This window comes from Copidosoma floridanum, unplaced genomic scaffold (genome assembly GCF_036245765.1).
Source record: "Copidosoma floridanum isolate Cflo_tuat_1 unplaced genomic scaffold, Cflo_Japanese_pri ptg000027l, whole genome shotgun sequence".
NCBI classification, from domain to species: Eukaryota; Metazoa; Arthropoda; class Insecta; order Hymenoptera; family Encyrtidae; genus Copidosoma; species Copidosoma floridanum.
In genome coordinates, this window is record NW_028321904.1 from 4,103,045 (window position 1) to 4,126,637 (window position 23,593).

Genomic DNA, 23,593 nt, shown 5'->3' on the forward strand with positions numbered 1-23,593 from the left:
ATGCTGTAAAATTAATGAATTATTGTGTATGTGATATCTACAAACTTTGTTATATTTGCAAAATTACATATTATTTCTAAATTTACAGGTTGTTCTTTCAATTACTACCTATTATTGCAATGACAATCAAATTTGTGGACATCATACACGAGAGTCACCAGCAGGCAGTACTAAGATTGAGGTTAAGCGCAAACCTAAGCTCCATACAGGAAATATTTATTGATTAATAGCCCTGGTTGCAATCAATTTGTTTGTGCTTGTACGGGGCATCAACATTAAAGTTTTCGATGACAATGCCCTGTGGCTCAGATGTACGTACACTGGATAGAACAATGTATAACTGTTGTCCGTTATATTTAGTAAAAGTAGTTATTCTTATACAGCAAGATTTACAAGATAACTACAGATTTGATGTATCGCTTATAAAAATTAAAAAATTACAGTAATAATTACTTGCTCTTACAGCTGGATTAATATTTGACTTGCAAGCTTCATCATGGAGGACTCGTCATCTAGTAACTTAAAGTTCAAAATTCTCTTTATAGGTTGCATCATATGGAGCCATTTGTAAAAATAATTTGTGAAGTTGATTATTAACTTGAAAATAAAGAATTTATTTAAGAAACTCTTTTTCACATTCATTTATAATTAACTTTTTGTTGTAGAAATCAAATGTCATGGGAACACTTTATTTACCTTTTATTTTTTAATGGCCTGTAATGCAGGCTATTTCAATAAACTCTATCTCAACCACTACTCTAAACGTGTAATCGTAGGCGGAATATAAAGTTTTTAAAGATTTATTGCGAACTCTAAGCTTTTTGATTACTAATTTACTATTACTTAGAATTATGTGAAGACAAACAGCTTTAGCTATATCTATTGTTTAAGTAAAAATGCTCAAGTTATAGTATTTTTTGAGTATAATTCAAATCAATTCATTATTTGGTGTGGTTTAGTATTTTTTTATTTTTTAGATAAGCACATGGAGAAATTTAAATTTTGCAATCCTTTGTTCCTTTAGAATCACATTGATAAATTGTGATGGCACCAAGATTATTACAAATCTTTATTAATTCAATATTAAATAAAACGATAGAATAAAAAAGTAAGTATATCGCATGGGTACAGTCAAGAATCGATATGCAATGAAACTAAAAACTCGTAGACAACAAAGTGAGGTAAAACTTTTTTTTCAATCAATTTTTATTTTGTTTTCCATCAATCACATCGCTTAAATCATTAAAAATTTCATTTTATTTGTAGTAATACCGAATCAAAAAAAAAAAAAAAAACTGGTGGGTAATAGAGTGTTTCTATGTATCTGAAACTTGCCAAGACTTACGGCATTATAAACAATAAAAAGATTTTTTTAATGATACAAAATGTAAATTGAATTTTATCATATTATGTAGCTATTGTGCTTTATGAAGTGTAACATGATCAGTTACATTACATTAACACATTGACATAAAATAAATAATTTTCCTCAACAAATTAAAAACTTCTAACAACTTCTGTATTAAATGTGTTACAAAATAAAGTGTATTAAATTTTCTACTTTTGTAAGATTTTTTATTGACTCTACAATTATTTCTCCTATTATAAATTAAATAACAATTTTGGTTTAAGGGACTACTGATGCATAAAATCATTCATCATGAGAGGACATTTGAGAATACATCTAAAATCATAAACTTCAATTACATAGAGTATTGTAAGTGCACACTGTTAATAAATACTGAAATTTACCATTTCTAGATTTTTATTTTAAAACTTTCTTATTAAAGACTTTAATACTGATGACCACGGGATGCAAACTGCACTCATGTAAAACTGTAATTAAATAGGAAATTATAAAATATAATCGATAAAAATACTACATCAATCTGAGTATTACACAAAAACTGTCAACGATTATTAATAACTCTTTCTACGATCCCCTAATCTTGTTAACAGTACTATCAACTATTTCTGATTTACAATTAATTATTGCCAGAATAATCCATTACTATAGACCTCAGGAATGTTGTATTTTTTTTGTAATTCATTCTGTATTAAATTGAAAGAATAAAGTCAAGTTTTTGAAACTGTACATTGCACGTCTCTTGAAAAATTAATTGTACATTATTAAAATTAATATTTAAACATTCAAAAGAAACTTATAAAATAATAAATATTCTTTTTAAGTAATTAAAAAATTCCCAGTCATAAGTTTCAAAGTTTAATGTCCATGAAATTTTTGAACACACTTCAGAAGTATATAGTTTTATATGAATACTCGCAAATTTAAGTATTTTTAGATAAACTCTTCATTATTTTATTTCAAAAATGTTGTTATTAATTAATGAAAATACTTCTTTTTTTGAAGAAAAATGTTATGAAACATTTAAAATGTGCTATAACAATTTCTTACGAGACATTTTTGAGCAAGAATATTTTTCATGTACCCCGGAAAATTTTTTTCTTTCGAAACGTTGTCTTATCAATAGAAATTTTATACATTCAGATTCTTGTAATAACTTTTTTCCGAAATAAATTCAGTTAGTTATCCAATGAAAAGGGATTTCTTTCGTAACCACAGTAAAAAAATTTGTTTATGATCATGCTGGTTATTTAGACGTGGAACTCCTGAGGGTCGTATACGATTTTTCATCAAGCCTGCGTCCAGATCGAGGCAGAACTTTCTTCCAGCGAAGAGAGAAAAAAGTTCCTCCTTTTGGCGAAGTATGATACAAATATCCTTCTACTCTCTAAAATCAGGTACACGCATGAAATTCAGTGACAGAGAAAATTCATCCTTCTGCAAATGCCTCATCAATGTATACAAGTAATAAAAATTCAGATGGTTTCAATCAGTCTTTTGGGTACTAAACATTTTTGAATTCTTGTTGATTAAATTTTTATCCAGGCTATCCAGATTCTATTGGTGTAAGTCCTCTCCCCTGAAATTGTATCAATCGTTAATTTACTCGAAATATTTTAAGTCATTTTTTTTAAATAATAGGTTAGATTATTTATAAGAAATCAAAATGGTCGCTGGTAGAAAGCCTGCTGTAACACCAGATAAAATTGAAGCAGGTGTTATTAATTTTCAGTTATATGACACTAATCATTGCTTGAAAACAAAAAAAGACCAAGTATGGATGGCCATAAGCGAAGCACTTGATGGTCTAATGTCAGGAGTTAATATCTACAATTATGTACAGCAAGATCAACACAACGTGATGTCAAATTGCAATAAAATTCATGGCATTGAAGAGAAAATTCATGATTTAAAAAATGAAGATTCAGAAAATTATTTGAGTGAAACTGAAGACCAAGAATCTGTATTGAAGAAATTTAAAATGGCTAATATAATGTTTTACATTGAGATTTCCATCGATAAATGGAGAAACATTCAACCTATTGATAAAACATGGAGTGATGGACGAGTTGTTGCAAGAATGCAAGATGGTTGGACAACTCTAGTGAGAAAACTCATTTGGATGAAAGCAAAATTACCATGTTCATTTAGTTTCAAAAGCCATGGCGTTAACAATTGCGATTCTTACATCAAAGCTGTAGGATCTTGTATTCAGTGTGCTAAACGAAAAGCTACAAAAAAAATGTGGTACTCGAACCAGGAAAAAGTTTTATAGAATCTGTCATTAGCTTAAAAAAAAGTGTAGAATTCAATAAGTTTATACAGAACATAGCAATAGATAAATTCTACTTAATGTATTGATCTTCAGAACAAATTAACTTGCATAACAACATTTTGCAACAATTAGATAGTACAGTATCGATGGATAGCACAGGTTCATTGGTGAGAAAAATCATAAAAGACACAGGGGATTCTTATCACGTATTTCTATTCGTTATTTGCACACACATTAATAATAAATTAGTTCCAGTCTCTCAGTTTTTATCTGAAAAAAATGATACATGTACATATACTTTCTGGCTACAAAGTTGGATACAGTCTGGAGCTAAAGTCCCATTTAGCATTACAACTGATATGGGGAAACCGTTATAAAATGCTGCATGCTTAGCATTCAATGTTATGAATTTCAGCATGTACAATGACATTTGCTTACAGTATTTATTAGGTGCTGGCATATGTGTAAATCTTTTCACTCAAATGAGAACTAATATTGCTCATCTGATACATGCTGTTAGCAGATGGAAATGCTCGAAAAATTCTGATTGGAATATGAAAAATATGTACTGCAAATGTGTAGGATTTTTAAGTACTATAAGCGAAGTGAAGTCATTTCAAATATTTTTTGAAAATGTTTTGATGATAGTGTTGAGTAAATACATCAATGAAAATTTTTTAAATGCATTTAATTACGTAATTGATACAATACAAGCCTCCAGTTTGCCTGAGGAAGTAGTACAAAGCTCTATCGACAATAAATCTGAAAGTGAACATAAAGAGACCGATGGTAAAAATGTGAAGATAGATAAAACTAGATTAACAACAAAGTATATTACTAATTTAAAAGAAAAAGTCGTCCTTCGGGTAAATACCTTCGAAGATTCTTTTATTGGATCACAAAAGAATGATTATGTCTCGCCTGAGGTAGCAAAAAGATTGTGCACTTTGTCAAAAGATTTTCCATGCTGGACTAATGTAATGTCAAATTTTTTTAATAATCATAAGATTGTAGCTACGTCTTCAAGGTCTGAAACGTATTTTGGTCAACCTAACGGTCTGTCAAAAAACCAAATTAAAAGAGCTGATGAATTCTTTGCTCAGCATTGTAGAGACATTGATTCGGACATAAAAATAGCTAGATTACTATTGGATAATGTAGAAGAAAAGCATGAGCCAAAAAAACGACTATTGTGCAATCTGGACTATTTATTCGAAGTCGAAAAATGGAAAAATAAGCACACTGAAATAGAAAAACTAAGTGATGAATCAGATAAGGTCATGACACAGCAAGAAAAGGAAATAGAGAGTACAGACTTATTGAAACAAAAAGATTCACAAGTATCTACTTATGAAAAAACGATCAGTCTACATGAATCCATTAATGTTGACAATGGATTTAGTTTTTCAAATAATTCATTATTAGATCATGAGTATACTCAATTTACATCAAATCTCAAATCACATTCTTCCTTAGATGATAAAAAAAAAGAAAAAAATCAGAAAATATTAGAAGTAAGTGATATTAAGAAACAAGGTATTCATGTGTCTGCCACACCTAACATCCTTCTAAGTTTTTAAAAGCCCTCTGGATCAAAGCAAAAAGAAAAAGGTAATTTGCTAAATACCAACAAATTGCAACCAAAAAGCGTCAATGGTAAATTGATTACATCAACAAACTCGTGTGCTTTTGATACATTAACAGAGCTACTTAGTCACGGTTGCTGTTTAGTACAAAATTTTAAAACATTTTTTGATAGTAGCAAAAATTATACCATCTCAAAATCCTATTTATGCTATGCATCAATGTTAATGGAACATGCTGTTAATGGTGTTAATAATGTCGTATATACTTACCGAGCACATATACTTTATTCAATTTTCACAGACGTAAATTCTGTTGTGGATGGTCTTACAAATAAAGGTTCATTATTCTCCACAATTTTCAAATCTTTCAAGTCCACCACCATGACTAAAATTTGTTGTGAATGCAAGGATACAAGCCAATATGAGGTATTGACGGTGCTACTACCTGAATTAGAAATTGCATTGTTACATAATTACAAAAATCTACAAGAAAAGCTCAATGCTTATTTTGAAAAAAAAAATTTAGCATGTAATATTTGCAATAACCATACAACTACATGTAAATACATAGTTGGCTCATATGTTTGGATTTATACAGATGATGCTTACACATTTTCAATTTATGCACAAGAACAAGGGGTAGATGCAAAATTTTTTAGATCTAATGTTGATGATGTATCGAGTAAATTAATAATCCAAAATAATACCTTTATTTTGTGTGGTGTTGCGAGATATGATCCTCCAGTTCCACCAGCTTCTTTAGGTCATTACGTTGCACTTTCTAGAAAATTTGATGGTTCCTGGATTATTATAAATGACCTAGAAAAAAAACAGATACTTTGTACCAAAGACTGTAAAAATGTTAAGATCAGTGGTATATTATATATAAAATGTAACAATATTTAAAATATGCGAAATTTGTTTATACAACCCATTAACTTGTGGGGGTGGGGTCAATTTTACCGAATATAAATTATTCAGAAGGGTGAGAAAGCCGAATAATGTCTACAGGAAAAAAATCAAACTGTAGGGTTTTTTTACCGATGTAAATATGCCGAAGACGAGCAATTGAAATTTTTTGGTTGCCGCCAACATTTCATTCATAAGGTAAATTTGAACTCTCTCTATTTATAAGACCAACATTTCCAGATATCAGTTAATATAAAAATCTTCTTTCCCGATAAAAATTTAGAAAATCCATATCATGAGAAATATATAAATATATAAGAATATAAATGTAACCGAAAACGTGAATATCTAGTGGTAAAAAAGATCCTTAAATAATACCGAAATTTGAAAATACCGAATTTTAGAGTAACTGTTGATTAAAAAACATATTCTATAAATTAATTTTTAAGATGACCAGCATTTTTTAAAATACCGAATCTTAGTTTTACCGGATCATAAAATGCCTTATTAATATAACAAGAACCTTAGAGATAAGCGACCTAGAGCTGATTATACTATATTATAATACTGTAATACTGTAAGAAAAATTTATCTAACATTGCAAAATCTGTAATTGGCATTGTGCAGCTACGAGCAAATTATTTCATATTGATTTGGCCTTTGATTTCGATTTTGATTAATAGTACATTACTCACCTATAGGGAGAAAAGAGAATACAAAAAAGTTTTAAATCACATGTTATTTGACACCCAAGGTAAATTCGAGACTTTCCTCTTGTGGGCTCTGTATGATTTTTCACCCAATCCTTCACCAAGAGATGGAATTTTATTATTGCAAAATGTAGAAAAAGTTTTCTTCTTTGGAACACTTTAGTGAAAAATTAGTTTGAATTAAACAAATTTTTTTTCAATTTTTCGCATTAACTACAAGTATACAGAATAGCACCCCCTCCCCCTACAACCCCATCCAATAGGAAAAATAGAGTACACCAATAGAAGTGATGAAGGAAGGACAAATAAAGAGAAAGAGGGGGAGAGAGAGAGACAGAGAGAGAGAAAGTTAAACGCTACTTATATTATAAACAATGACCGAATAAAGACTGTTTTTGTGTTGTCTAAAAAATTTACTAGACATTTTTATTATTATTATTATTATTATTATTATTATTATTATTATCATTAGCCGTAATAAATTAAAATAATTTCTCGCTCTAAATGGGATTTAAACAAAATAGGATGCGCTACTGTGTGTGATAGGAGTCATGAATTTAAATTTCTGTAAAAATATTGTTTACTACACGATATTTGTTATTTTTATAATTATGTACATAATGTATGCGTCACTGAGAATTGTATTATACTTTTAATTCGAGTCGTAAAATAATCGCTTAACGAAATAATTATAGTGCTTTTGGAAAACAACTCTCCTTACAAATCAGTACTTTAAATAATAACAGTTACAAAAATTCGCAGTATTTATTAATTCGTTGTAGTACTTAATCACTAGTTTTCATTATTAAATTTGTCTTGAAGTAGTATTTTCAATAAATTCGTAGAGCACTCAACAAATTAAAAAAAAAAACAAAAAAAAAAAAATGCGAGCGTAATGTGGCTACATTTAGTGTGCCGGTCTCCAAGCCCGGAAAAACTACAGAGAGAACGTGCATTTTTTTATAATAACCTATTACAGCCATTAAAAGTAGTGTTGTAATAATAAGAAAAAAAAATTTGCACCGAGTGAGATTAGAACCCGGAGCCGCAAAACTATAATTCTCCCTCCTGCTCTAGCCATCTGAGCTGTTTACGCTTAGGGTATGATAAGACTAAAAGTTACATAGGTTTATCGTAAAGTTTCGAAGCTTGAGATTTAATTTAAGCTTTATCGTATTATTGCCGTTAAGCTATGTATTAATGGTGAAAAAATATAAATTAACAAATTAAGATATCAGTACAATGGAGCGTTCGGGTAAAGGTGTTCAGTATATTAGTAAATAATATTAATTAGTACAAAAAATATTTGAGCGTACCTTGTCGTTGTGGTGAATGCCTTCATTTATTATTCAATCATTTCACTTATCATAAAAGTGAAGACCAATTGAGCGCACTGGATTATTGGGATAAAGGCTCTCGTTCAATAATAAAGCATAATAATATGTTAATTGCGTTGAGCTTGTCATTTTTTAAAAAATGAAACAAAAAATTGCTAATAACCTGACAATTATGTTTTTCTTTATTATAGTTAAACGAATGATCAACTGCATTGAAAAAGCTTATCTTTCTTTCAGGAAGGAAAAGCGAGAAAAGTAATACGTGCAGCTCATTTCCGTGTTAGCAGTGTACAACTATAGCTATTGATATATAGCCCGTTGTATGCATATACATATAGGTTTAGCTTCTCCTTCATCTCCATCTCCCTCACCGATGCACACACATTTGGATTCTCATATCTCCCTCACTGATCTCCCCTTACCTCTCTCCGCGAGCCGAGCCTACAAGCCGCCAGCTAATAGAAAACATGTGCCCGGTTCCTCTGCTGGCCACGATGGATTGGCGCTCAAATCAGTGCCGAAACATCGACACACTCTTCAACATAGGCACTGGCCATCTCCCGACTTATCTCTGACTCGGTTATGCGGTAGCATTGGCTTATTGGCTTTTGTCTACTTTCGCGTATTTCTCGTAACTAGATAATAGTATATTACTTTAAAGTAAAGGATTTTACAAAACCGGATTAGTTTTAACACCTACAAAGTGTTAGTGTTAAGTATTAGTTATAACACCTTCGCGTGTTTTGAGTGCTACGTACGATGAATCGAAGCATCGCACCACATGCAGGTGCACCAGGTCATCCAGCTCCTGATCCACCCCAAAGATCTGAGAATGAAGCACCTTGAGATCCACTTCCAAGACCTGCAGATGTGTTGGATGATGGACCGGAACAACCGGCACGTCAGACGCCGGAAACTTTGCCAGTAAGTCAAAGTTTTTTAACAAAGTGGTATATTTTGTTCTACTTTTATATTTTTAACACGTACTATTTTTACAAAACCAGTAGAAAACGTGTGGTTTTACATGAGCCGCGGCTGGTTTTAACAGTGTGGCGAAAAGCAAAATAACTTTGCGTGAGTGTTTAGTGTTACATAATAAAATTTAGTTTTACATAATGTTTAATTTTAAATAAGTCAGTGATATTATAAGTCCGTATCGAGTGAAATGTAAAATTTACTATTATTTTCTATACTAGAGACCTACTCCTAAAAACCGGTAAATACGAGGAGCTTTCAAAAAAATGGCCGCGCAAGTAGTCACGATGCCTGTCATGATGCGGCTTACAGCATTAGTAGCTCTAAGAAAAATATTTTTTAACAGTCAGTGCAATAGTCAGATTTTATAAAGTGAATAATAAAAACCGATTTAACTTGTTTAAAAAATCATTGGTCAGCTGGCTTTCACATTTTAGTAAGCAGCTGTATAAGTGTTTGTTAAAACGTGGTACGTAGCAAAATTACAGGTGCAGACCTAAAAACCGGAAAATAAAAGTCAGTTTCAAAAATCTGTGCCATGCTAGTAGTCACAACACGGTGAGCAATGCTTATAGCTTACCGTACGTAACTTCATACCAGTCAGTGCAATCGTCAAATAGTATTAAATTAATATACAAAAACTTCTCCAGTAAGTCAAGGTTTTTTAACAAAGCGGTATATTTTGTTCTACTTTTATATTTTAAACACGTACTATTTTTACAAAACCAGTAGAAAACGTGTGGTTTTAAATAAGCCGCGGCTGGTTTTAACAGTGTGGCGAAAAGCAAAATAATTTTGCGTGAGTGTTTAGTTTTACATAATAAAATTTAGTTTTACATAATGTTTAATTTTAAATAAGTCAGTGATATTATAAGTCCGTATCGAGTGAAATGTAAAATTTACTATTATTTTCTATACTAGAGACCTACTCCTAAAAACTGGTAAATACGAGGAGCTTTCAAAAAAATGGCTGCGCAAGTAGTCACGATGCCTGTCATGATGCGGCTTACAGCATTAGTAGCTCTAATAATAATATTTTTTAACAGTCAGTGCAATAGTCAGATTTTATAAAGTGAATAATAAAAACCGATTCAACTTGTTTAAAAAATCATTGGTCAGCTGGCTTTCACATTTTAGTAAGCAGCTGTATAAGTGTTTGTTAAAACGTGGCACGTAGCAAAATTACAGGTGCAGACCTAAAAACCGGAAAATAAAAGTCGGTTTCAAAAATCTGTGCCATGCTAGTAGTCACAACACGGTGAACAGTGCTTATAGCTTACCATACGTAAATTTATACCAGTCAGTGCAATCGTCAAATAGTATTAAATTAATATACAAAAACAATGGGCCTTCAGAGAGCATAAAAAAAAAATTATTTTTAAATTCTAGTGCCAGCGATTAACACAGGTTATTTTTTTCTGGCTGAATTAAAAAATCTTTTTTTCAACATCCAATTTGATTGTTTAATAGATCGGACAGAAACGTACACAAAAACAATTAAAATAAATATCTTTATTATGCACATAGGACATCTTCGTGCCTACCATCAATAAATAATTTAAAAAAATTTTTAATATTCATAAATCCACAAAGATAAGTGAAAGTGCAACTCTGCAATGTACATTGATACATGTATACAAGCAGTTTTGAAATTGTAAATTTAAAACTCGTTTTACAAAAAAAAAATTAACAAATAAAAATTATGCTTTTTTTTGTCTTAGCAATACACATACTTATGTTTATTTAAACTATCGGAAACAATTCAAAAATGGTCATTTTATTTTATTGTTTACTTATAAAGAAATGAAAAAAAAAATTTGTGCTTATTTTCGATCTCAGCAATAGACACAGGTTCATATGTATGATTTTTAAATGCACATTTATTTTCCACGTTACTAAATTAAAAAATATAGCATAATTTTTTATCTCAGAGATATATACAAAAATATGTATGTGAGTCATTGTAAAAATTTAAGATTTATCTCCACATAAATAACGAAAAAATTGATGCTTATTTACTATCTCAACAATATACATTTATTAATACATGTTTATAGGTAATGTTATAAAAATCAAATTAATTTTCATTTTACCAAAAAAAATGTATGCTTTTTTTTTGTAAGCAATAAACATACATGTAATGTTTTTTAAATTAAAAAAATTATAAAAAAATGTTTATTAAAATAATTTTATTAATTATTTAAATAAATTAATTTTATTAAATAATCATAAAAAGACGACAGAATAAAATTATGAGCTTATTTTCTACCTCTGCAATATACATAGATACATGTATATATGTAATTTTAAAAGCGTGAATTAAATTTCGACTTTTTTAAAAAAACAAATATTTCTGCATATTTTCTATCTCAGCAGAATAAAAAAATACATGTATATAAATAACTTAAGAAATGTAAATTGAGTTTTCATGTTACTAGAAAAAAAAAAATTTATGCTTATTTTCGTCTCAGCAATATACGTTGATGGACACATGTACGTATGTAGTTGTAAAAATCATTAATTTATTTTTATGCAACTGAAAAAAAAAATTATGCTTATTTTTTATCTCTGCAATATACATTGATTAATTCATGTATATAGATAAATTAAATAAAATCAAATTACTTTTAATTTTATAAAAAAAAAGAAAAAATGTGTTCTTCATTTACTTAGCAATACTCATACATATAATGTTTTTTTAAATTAAAAAATTATAAAAAATTGTTTATTTCAATTTTCATAATTAATAACGAAAAAACGATGAAATACAGTTATGTGCTCATTTTCCACCTCTGCAATATACATCTATTCATGTATATACATAATTTTTGAAATGTTTGTTAATTTCTATGTTATTTAAAGACCAAAATCTTATGCTTATTCTCTATTTGGGCAATACGCATAGGCACATGTACGTGTTGTTATAAAAATTTCACTTCTGTTTTTATGTAGCTTAAAAAAAAAAAATGTCATATTTTTGTCTAAGAAATACAAATACATATATAAATTTGTTATTCAAAAGACTTTTTAGTGTTTTATTGTTAATTAAAAAAAAAATAAGATGACTAGATATTTATTACACTTCTTCATCAAACAGCAGTTATGGATGAGTTTGTCATATAATTCGATCCTTCAATTCTATTGCAACTCAAAAGTTGTAATTCTCAGAGTATTGAAGTAGTAAAAGTTACTATTGAATAAAAAAAATTCAAACATTCCACTTGTAACAGCAGGTGTGATATCCTATGCAGGTTCTATTCACCGATGAAAGCTATTACTGACAACCGTACAGCACAAGAAAGCACTAAAAAATATAAAATACAGTGATAATCTGAGACTTTGTTATCCACAATTACTAACTTTACAGGTTTAAATTGTTTTGATTAAGTAAGTGTTTGAGTAACAAACAGTACTGACATTTGAAATGAGATTTATTTTTGTTATCAGATCAATTTTAAGTAAGGGGTGTAACTTGGGTTATTCCTATGGTATTTTACGGCGTTTTTTGTACTGTAAACTGGCTGTATCAGTAATTTTATCTCATACAGCATGACAGCTCACGAGGTTTATTTTGTTATCTAATCGTATAGTACAATAGTACAAGTGTTTAAAGATTCAAACGTTGATGCACAACGAAAATCCAAAAAAAAAATTTTTGTTTTTGATGTCAATAACCCAATAAACTAACAACAAAAGGCGTGTAATACCATAGGAAAATAGAATTATCAACGTCTAACCAGTTTAAATACAATTATTAACAATCAGAGTAACATGCGTATGAAACAGACTTTGAGCACTAAACCTTTTCGTAATACATAGTAGAAAATAGCCAAAATTAGTTTTTCTTTACATCCATGGTTGTCAAAAACCAATTTAGTAATTTTTAGAACTAAAAAACATAACCTCAAACAGTAATACACTCCTAAAATTGAAAAAAGTTGAAAAAAAGACGTTTTTCAGTTACCTACATCCAGTAGGGCCTGCGATTGATGTAAAACATGGATTAGTACGATAAAGACACAAAAATTTACTCTTTAAATTTTTCTTCAAATTAGGAAACCTAATCTCAATTCGCAAAATGTCAAGAAATTCGAAAAAATAGCCTAATTTCTGCCATTTTCGAAATTCATAAGCCATTAGGGGCCCGTACGCAGCCCCAATAAATTTTTCTAGTATCTTTGCAACACAATTCAAACGTACAGTCATTTTTAGCTCTAGGAAACATAACCTCTATTAGTTATGTACTCTCAATGTTAGAAAAAGGCGAAAAAAAGACGTTTTTGTGCTACCTACATCTATAACGAGTTGCAATGGATGTAAAACATATAGTAATCATTGAAAATTACTAAAACTAATTTCTCAAATTTTTTTTTAAAATTTGAAAACCTAACCTCCACGCACAAAATGTCCAGAAATTCGAGGAAATACCCTATTTTTCGTCATTTTCGGTAATAATGAGTCATTAGGGGGTCGTACATGTTTCCAATATTTTTTCTAGCGTCTTTCTATGACACTACATACAAAAATTCATTTGTAGCTCTCGGAAACTTAACCTCGATTGGTTGTGTGCTCTCAGTGTTGAAGAACAATTAAAAAAAAACGTTTTTATGCTACCTACGTCCATTAGAGGCAGCAATTAATGTAACAGATTTAGTAATAAATAAAAGGCACTAAAACTAATTTACCTGATTTTTTTCCAGAATTTGGAAACCTAATCTCACCCCACGATATGTCAAGAAATTCGGGTAAATAGCCTATTTTCCGCCATTTTTAGTAATAATGAGTCTAGGGGGTCGTACATGTTAGTAATGATTTTTTCTAGTATCTTTGTATCACACTTAAAACATAGTCATTTTTAGCTCTCGGAAGCATAACCTCGATTGGTCACGTGCTCTCAATGTTAAAAAATTAAAAAAAGACGTTTTTATGCTTCGTACATCGATGAGGGGCTGCAACGTATGTTAAACATATATTAATAATGAAAAGGTACTAGAACTAATTTTCCTAATTTTTTTTTAGAGTTAGGGAACCTAACCTTACTCTGCAAAACGTAAAAAAATTCAAAAAAATAACACCAGTGTTACTATTATGGTATGTTCAACAGGTACAGTTATACAGTAAATGCGATCAGAGAGCCAGTTATGTTTACACCACTCTTCTGGTCACTCATATACACATACAACATCTTATGTTACTTATATTCTTATATTTATAAACTTTATTATTTGATAAAACGAATATTAAATTTTCACTCTTACACATCTTAGTCTACAATAATATTTTATAGCAGTAATCATACGTAACAGTAATAAGTTCTATACTTATAATTTTCTGGAATGAAATATTTATAAAATTTTATTGAAAAACTTTTGTAAATCTTCAAATTTGGAAAAACGAACTAGCTTCACTGTACTGGTAATGCACAATGGATGATACATGTAGTTCAGTAAAACGTTAATAAGTGTTTGGTGTTTCAATTTCGTTACATTTACTTGCATCAATAAATGCGCTCGGTATATTAAGGATCGTTCGCAGCACTGTCCCTCGTCTTACTAAACCAGTTACTAAACCTGCAAATTGAGAAGTTGATATGAGCTGATGATATTTTATAAGCCCTAAGAATCAGACCCAGAGAAGACAATACAATATAATACAAAAACGACACAAAATAAACAATTTTAGAAGTTTTCCCTTATAAACGTATTTTTGCTGACGCGCACCGCTAAGGAAATCTCAAACTTCTGCAGCATGCTGTGATCAACCCAGGTTGCCATAATATACATTCCCTTTCTTCCTCCCAGCTCGGCCGCACCGCTCTCTTCTGAGCCACCGCAGGGGCTGGAGTAGCGCGCGCGTGGTGGTGGGGGGAACTGCTGCTGCTGCTGGCCGTCCACTAATAAACCTAATTTACTATGCACTTCTACAGTGCTGCCCTCATTGTCAAGAATTTCCTGTGTTACATCTTATGAAGCAAAATAGTTGAAGCGGCCGTCGTGGACAAAAGTTCTTTACATTCTCATAAGAATACGTGTTAAAGTGACTAGTAGCACCAAATGACAGGCGCATAGCGAATAGTGCATGTACTTCTTCACGGTTTTACTCAAGACTTTACGCTGCTCAAAATCGAGTAAACAATTGCTTTTTATGTATTTTTGCTTTTCTTTTGATTGGCGTAAGCCAATTGTCGATCCAAATTATCGCTCGCAAGATGTAAACGGTTTTCTGAAAATTTTGCAAAAAAACGCAATGACGCCGGTATCGTACGAGTTATTTTTACTATTTTTCGCGTTATTAGCAACCTAAAAACATATTTCATCAAGTTATTACATTTATATTATCACTTTAGGCTTAAGGCTACGTCTCCTGGTTTATAAGACTTAGGAAGACGAAGCTAGCGGTCACTACCGTTCGTGGTGGCGAAGATTACAGCTATATTCTTTCGGTGCTCCACCGTAAGCAAGACAAATTATATAACAGTCATAGTAATGGGGAGAGAGGAAAAAGTTGAGCACATACTGGATTTGATTTTTTTATTTTATGACGGGCAGTGCTCACGTTTTATCATTCATGGCCCAAAAAAAAGTTTTAACAGTAAAACAAAAAATCTTCGAGGTACAATTTTTTTCCGTATTTTTCAGGATTTCCTATTAATTGAGGTCAGTTTCAAACGAGGGTGTTTTTCTTATTCAATAATGAAATTACTCATATTAATTGGTTTTCACGCCTTTCACGTCACTATAACAGGTTGAACAGTATTTTTCAAGGCTTACGTTCTTTTTGTTTTTACTGTTGTAACACCTTCAGTAATTTTTTGTTTTGTGAGACAATAGTTATTAAAAGTGGTCTTTTTTTAATTAAATGTTTAGAATAGTTGATTTAAAAAAAAAATCAATACAAATCTGTACAACAATATTTCTGCGCCCAGTCGACGCCAATTTAGGTAACAGTTACGTCGGAGAATGCTGAATGTGTATTGGCAGAAACTTGCACTATTTATCAAGTAATTGTTGCTTACGCGTCATGAATAATTATTCACTAGTCATTCAGCACAGAAGGCTAACAGCTTCGTTGTTATAAAATTAATAATTATAATTTAAATTACAAACAAATTCAAATCATAACATTGCTGTAAGCAAAATATACTTATTTCATGAAAAAAATACGAGTTGTTTTTTTTACTACGGTACATTTATGATAAATAATTTTGTAATACTTTATTGTAGTATTCTGCTGTTGGATACCATTGTCTCATCGGTATTATTGAACTATAAAGCGTGAAAATCAACTAAATTTGATTATAAAAAAAAAAAAAAAATTATTCTAAATTCAGGCTGACCTAAACTAATAGAAAATCTAAATAAAAAAAAAATTTTGTCTCTAAGATACTGTTTTTATACAGTGAAATCTTTTTACTGCACTCAAAATACAAAATTAAGCTCTGCTCGTAAGCTGAAACAAAAAATCCAATCCAGTTTGTGCTTATTTTTCGAATAAAACACTTGAAATAAATAAATTCAGAAGACAAAAATTGTTGTAACGTATTACTATCAGATGTACTAAATAATATTGCTGTACTTCTAGGCATTATTACTGGTGTGCAGCTTGTTATAATAAATTTTTTATAAACTTCAGTATATTTCGGTAATTTTTCACATACAACACTTAAAATTAAGAGTTCCGGAAGAAACAATTTATTGCAGTCTACTACTTTTGTGTGTACTAACCAATATTACCGTCTGCATTGGCATTATCAGTGGCGTGTAGCTCGTTAATTCAAATGTTTTCGAAATTGTAGATTGGTATGGTCATTTTTGCAATGAAATATTTAATACATTTATATTTTGAGGACTAGAAATATACAATGTTTTAATTTTCTAATTTTAGTAGAACTGAGAATGTAGTTACGGTTTTAAAGGCCTAAATGAATTTTTTTCGCCTAGACACTCGAATCAATCTTTGAACCTTTATATCTCGAGAAAGGTACATTTTGATGATATGAAAATCTATGGGAGCCTTTTTTATAAGTTGTTGAAGCGTGTAAAGCAATTTTGTTTTTAAAAAATACAAAAAAAATTTTATTATATATTTTATGCACGCAACATTGCAAAATTTAGAATCATAGTAGGGGATAGAACTTAAGTTTATGTTTGTGGCTATTTAGGGCCATTATTTTTACCAAGACTTGACTTCATTGACAGTTTTACCTTATGAATCTTATTGTTTTTGCTGGGATGATTAAAGCAATTAAAGTTATAATATGGAATAAAATAGTAGCAATGATATGGATGTAAATCAGTTATGGTAAAATGAAAAAAATTTATTTCGGAAATGATTCGAGGATTTAAATATTCTGAAATATTAATTTTAGAGACTGGCTGGTAGAAAAAAACCTCGGGAATTTTCAGTAGTTGAGCGTATATTTGGTGGCCGCAAGTTTCAAGTTAATCAGAAGGATGGACCAAACAAGCGGTATTTTATATAGTCAATCATTTGTGACCCATAATTGTATTATACATCTAAAAAACTGAATTATATTACAGGTATTTTAAGTGCTCTACGTACAAGTGCTCTAGCACAGGCCAGTTAAAGAAAATTGAAAATGCGTGGGTATTTAGTCTCAAAAATGATCATTCTCGTCACTGCCTACCAATAAAAAGGCTTGAAGAAGTGGAGATTTTCAAAAGAGAACTACAGATATCTTTGTCTAGTCATTACTATACATTAAGTGAATTGTACAAGTCAATGTCACTAGCGTAAGTCGAGCACACGTAATTACGAAGTATATGCATGAATTATGCATCATTTTTTTACTGTCTTGTTTTTTAATCAGCTTAATTTTATACTATTAGGATGACTGTCACAAACCATTTTATTTTTCTATTCATCATGCGTATAACGTGCAATTTATTGATTCGTTGAAAAATCTTAAAATCTGATCCCTCTTGTAAATGTCTATAAAAGGCTACTCCAATAGCCAAGGTTAAGTGGGATATTGTGGGTGGTGGGAGATATGAAAATTCATCTTAACTGACAAAAATTTTAGCTATTCGTAGAAACTCTTACAAATTAAAATGAAACATTTCAAATCAGCTACGAAAAAAAATTGTTTAAAAACCGTTTTCATTTTAGTCATCCACGTGCTGCTGAAATTGCGACTTTCGTACAACTGAAACCCTTGATGAAGATTTGGCGTCAGGCTGCGTTTCCCAGAAGTCCGAAAACGGTGGCAGACTTCTATGGTCAACTAATTGATCCTAATTACGCAAAGGCTCTTGAGGGGATACGAATTAAGTTGCATTGTATTCTACTCACTGATGATGATGGAGACAAACATCTAGTCCTTTTCAATCAAGAACTCGCAAAAGAGTTTACAAAAACCAAGTTTCTATCGTTTGATGGTACATTCGAGACATGCGCTCAATTTCTTAACGAACACAACCTGCAGCTCCTTTCTATTATGGGCATGTACGGAGCACATGTACGTATACGTACGGAAAAGAATATGTATAACTTGTTTTGCGAAATTACGTGTAGGATTATGCAAGTATTTATCACGGTGTAAGGATAGGCAGTACCTTTACTATTTAAAAAAAAATCGACAAGTAGTATGTAAAAATTGAGTTTTTCTCAAGACATTTTATAAATATTTTCTTTGTTAGTCGTGGAAAGCGAGTTATGTGCATTTGTGGTTGCAAATTAATGGACAGGCTAGTAAAGTAAAAGTAATAATAATAAATATAATAGTTATTTAAACCACGATAATAATATTAATAATAGTAATAATGAAAATAATAATAATACACAATTTACCTGCCTATTTGCATGATTCGTTCTTAAGAAGTACGATTGGTTTAAAGTTAAAATATTTCAATTTTGTGATGAACCACCTGAAACGTTGCTTTTCAAAAAGCAGTTAGTAAAACATATAATTATTTGTATTACTAAAAACTATACTTCTACAAGTGATAGTAGATTTTTTAATGAAGCTATGGAAATTGTCAGAGTTAAAAGATTTACGATGACTTTAATTTTTTTAGCCAAGTGTATTCATGTATGTTATCATGACACGGAAGACGGAGAAAGCATACACAGTCGTATTCGATTTTTTAGAAACAATAGTTAACAAAGACGGAGTAGAATTAGTGTACACTGATTTCGAAAGAGCTCTCATAAATGCCATCCAAAAAAAATTTACGGCTGCAAGACTGATTGGGTGTAACGTCCATATGGACAGAGTAAGTATGAACTTCAATTAGGCAACGATTTGATCGACATATTTTTATTTAATTTGATCGTGGGTAATGTGATATAACCTATTCCTGCAGAAATCGAATAAATTAACGTACTAAAACTTGAAATCATTGTGTTGCACGAGAAAAAAAATTTGTCCTTTTTTTGCATGATAAAAATGTAATATCGCTGCCAATGTATTTGCACATTGCTTCATCCTCGATATATACTTGAATCCTTCCGATGCTTGCCGGAACGTATTCTTCATTTACTAAAAAACACTCCACTCTGTACCGTAACAATACATTTTTAATGTACACTGAAAGGAATGTTGACATAAAATACTAATTCGCATTCACATCCCATCCTTTCAACAAGCAAATTTTTGTCTACTCCAATAAATAATTAATAACTTTTTAGCAGACCCACGTTTGACTTCACTCTATTTCTTTCTTTCGTTGAATAAACATCTGATTACGTGGATCATTTAACAAAATCAAGAAAAACACTAATAATTTTAAATGTACCTATTCGCTGAATTAAGCAATGGTACCCTTGATCTAAACCCCTTTATTTTTTTTTTTAATTTTATCGCTCTTCTTTTTTTTGTGTGCCTTAAAGACTTTTTTTTCAATTCTGCTGTACTGCATTTTTAATTAACAATAAATTAAAAAATAATTTTTATTGTTATTCGTAATTTTCATCGTAAACGATCGTAAAATAATTGTACATAGCTTAACAATTTATATTTGAAAAGAAAAACAATTTTTTTAAACTAATAAAAGCACAATAAAAAATAAGGCAATCCATGTTATCTGATTTTTAGTGACAGTTATCGGTATACAAAGACGTGTACAGCTTTTTTGCAGTTAGTTTTGTAATTAACATAAAAATAGGTTTACTTAATCTGTCATAGTTGTTTATTTTTATATTACATGACACAGCAGAACTTGTAATTTACTTCTGTTGAAATTTGGGATCGATTGGTTCAGTAGATCATGAGTCTTTTGTGAAAGTATAAACAAACAGTTAATCTTCATATAATAGTCAGATTTTACTTAATTAATTTATTGCAAAATCTCGATATTATATTAAAATACATTTCTTTTATAACCAAATATTTAATATCTTAAAAAATTGAAAATAGTACAATAAATTTCGAACGAGCGATTTGCTACTTCATTAGCAGCGATTTTTTTAAAACTTTTAAACTACCATTTTTAAGAGAAAACAATAGTCTTAATTTACTGAAGTGTAAGAAAAGCTTCTGTACCACATAAATTTGAGTTTTTTTATGTATGCTAGACATCAAAATATAATTTTCAAACTTAAGCTTGGTATGCTTGGTATTAGGCTTGTAACCTTTTCATGTTTTAAACAACGGGTATACCAACTATGAAATTTTTTTTTAATTCCATCATCGTTTTTTACAGCTGATAACTAGATCGCGCTTGTCTTCGTATATACTATTAAGTTGTTCATGTTTTTTTAGGCCCTGAATAAAAAATTGCAATCTCTTGGACTCAAGACATACTTAAAAGATAATAAAGTTGCTAAAACTTTCGTAAAAAAAGTAAATGCTCTAGCCTTTTTACCAGCAGATCAAATTGGTAAAACTTTTGAGGAGCTCTGGGATACTGAAAGAAGAACTAATCTGGCAATTGTTGAAAGGCTTAAGTCGTACTTAAAGTATTACGCTGATTTTTGGATACAGCAAATAACTCCCACAGTTTTTTCCGTTTTTGACGTAATTATTAAAAATACGAACTATGTCGAATCGTCACATAGTCAATTATTAGAAGTACTGACCAAGAAACCCAGACCATGGAAGTTTACGTGTAAGTATATTTAAATCAATAAATTTAAGTACACGTATTTGTTTCTTTAATATAATCCCGATATTGTCTTGGATAATCTTGACTTATCTAACGGAGCTATCGAATTTCATACGAAAAGAGGATTTTGAGATGTCATTGTTGAATGAAAAATAAATCCGAGTATTTTGGTCAAAAATCATGATAGAAACTAAATATTAATTGCATGTCTTGAATAATTATAATTTGTATACTCCATATAATCTTTATTTTCATTATAAATATACAATAATAGTTATAATGAATATTTTAAAAATTGAAGATATAAGTACACAAGAGTTCGGGATAAAATATGTTACATCACAGAATCTCAGTAAAGTAACATTGGAAAAGTTCGCGGTATTTACTAGTGTTTAATAACCGATCATTTGTGATCACGTAAAAACAATTCTGAAATTATTGCAAACGTTAAAATATATTTTTTGAACGTTTAAATTTGTTTAAGAACATACATGAAGATGCGTTGAAGATGTTGATTAAATGAGTGATTAATCTTGACAATATCTATTTCCTTTGATATCTGTATATGTATTAATCTTTGTAATACCACTTTCTTACATGGAACGCTTTCATTGCTGCATTTAAACCATAGGCCGGTTGGTCAAGCTTTATGATAATTATGCAAAAGACACCATCAGCTTGAAAAACGGATGCCGTATTAGAAATTGCTCTCGATCCAACGTTGTCGTACGAGAAAAGGAAGTGCAGAAAGGTTTGTATAGTGAATTTAGGCAAAATTTTATGAATTGTTGTTTGAAAAAATTAAAAAATGTTCTCACTCGAATGTCGTGTACCGATCCTATGTTATGAATGGATGATCCAATCTTTTTTTCTGTTTGTCGATTTGAGACAATTAAAAACGTTTGCAAGAGGCAACTAGATATAATAAATCCAATCCTTCGCTAAATAATAAATTGAGGTTTTTTATCGTTACTACATTAACTCCTTATCAATGGTATGATTGTTGTCGAAAATTATTAAGTAGCTGTAGAAACGCTGTAATATAGTATCATATAATCAATACATTAATTAGCATATTCCGAGAAGCTTGGTCAATCAATGAAAATCATAATCAATATTGGTACCATCTCTGCATTCTATTGTTACTTCTGAATCTCCTTAAGCCTCATTATGTTTCAAAATGAAGTATTAAAATAATTCTTTTTCTTTAAACGCTGGCCAAAAATACGTGTATTCCTGCTCGATTTTACTCATACAGGGGTTACTTTTGTGACCAGCTGGAGGAGAGCACGCCTCTGATTGGTTGCATTAATTTGCCGCGTACTCCTTCTTTGCCACCAATTAAAAATCAACGTGCGAACATTTTTTCATAATTTTATTTTTTGTAAGTCGTTATCATTTCTTTGTTTAAAAATTTTAGCGTGGAAAAAATATAGTAACGGCAAAATGACAAATCAGGAGCTTGCAACAATAGCTTCTTGTCTGAAAGGCAATTTATGCAAGAGAATAGCCTTAGAGGAAAGACGTGAAGAAAACATTGATTCTGAGGATTCGGAAGAGGACCAAGAACATGAGCCAGAACAGCAAACACATCGCCTTGAACGAAATATGGAGGTTGCAGGCCCATCTTCTGAAGGTGAGCATTGACGACTATGAGTATGGTATTGTCCCTATGACTCAAAATGTTAAAGTAATAGCATAAATCCATGTATTCCTGTTATAAAACGTTATCCAAGTTCATCATTAATCGATTGAATTTTTTAATACGGTAATACTTCACCGAATCCTTTAAATGATCTTCATTTTTTTTTATATTTGAAATTAGTATACAATCGATAAAAAGGAAGCCTTTAATAAACAACAAAATTAGCAAACTTAGGATTTCATACTTTTTGGAAATCTGCTATCACGATTTAAGCAATATTTTGATAACCAGTCTAAAAAAAATGCTGCCGGCTTATCTGTATATAACAAACGAAAAAAAACCTTGCGCATAAATTAAATTTTGAGACGTTAACCGTTTAATTCCTCACGCAGTAGTCATTATCTATTGTACAAAAATTAGTGGCTTTCATGATTCATTAAGAATAATGTGAAAATATAGTAATTTGCAAGTACAACTAACTTTTAAGGGAGTATTACCACTTCAAGCTCCTTAATGTTAACTCTCAATTTGTGATGCTAAAATTTGGTTCAACCAACACTCTTTCTCTTTCCTGAATGTGACACACGTTGTAAAAGTCTCTTTAATTCATGAGTGTTTTTATGATTTTCATTACACGTAATTAAATAGTACTAAAACAAAAAAAAATAATGAAAATAACCTTAATGTACTTGGGTAACATAACATAGTTTTTAAAAAATTCGTCC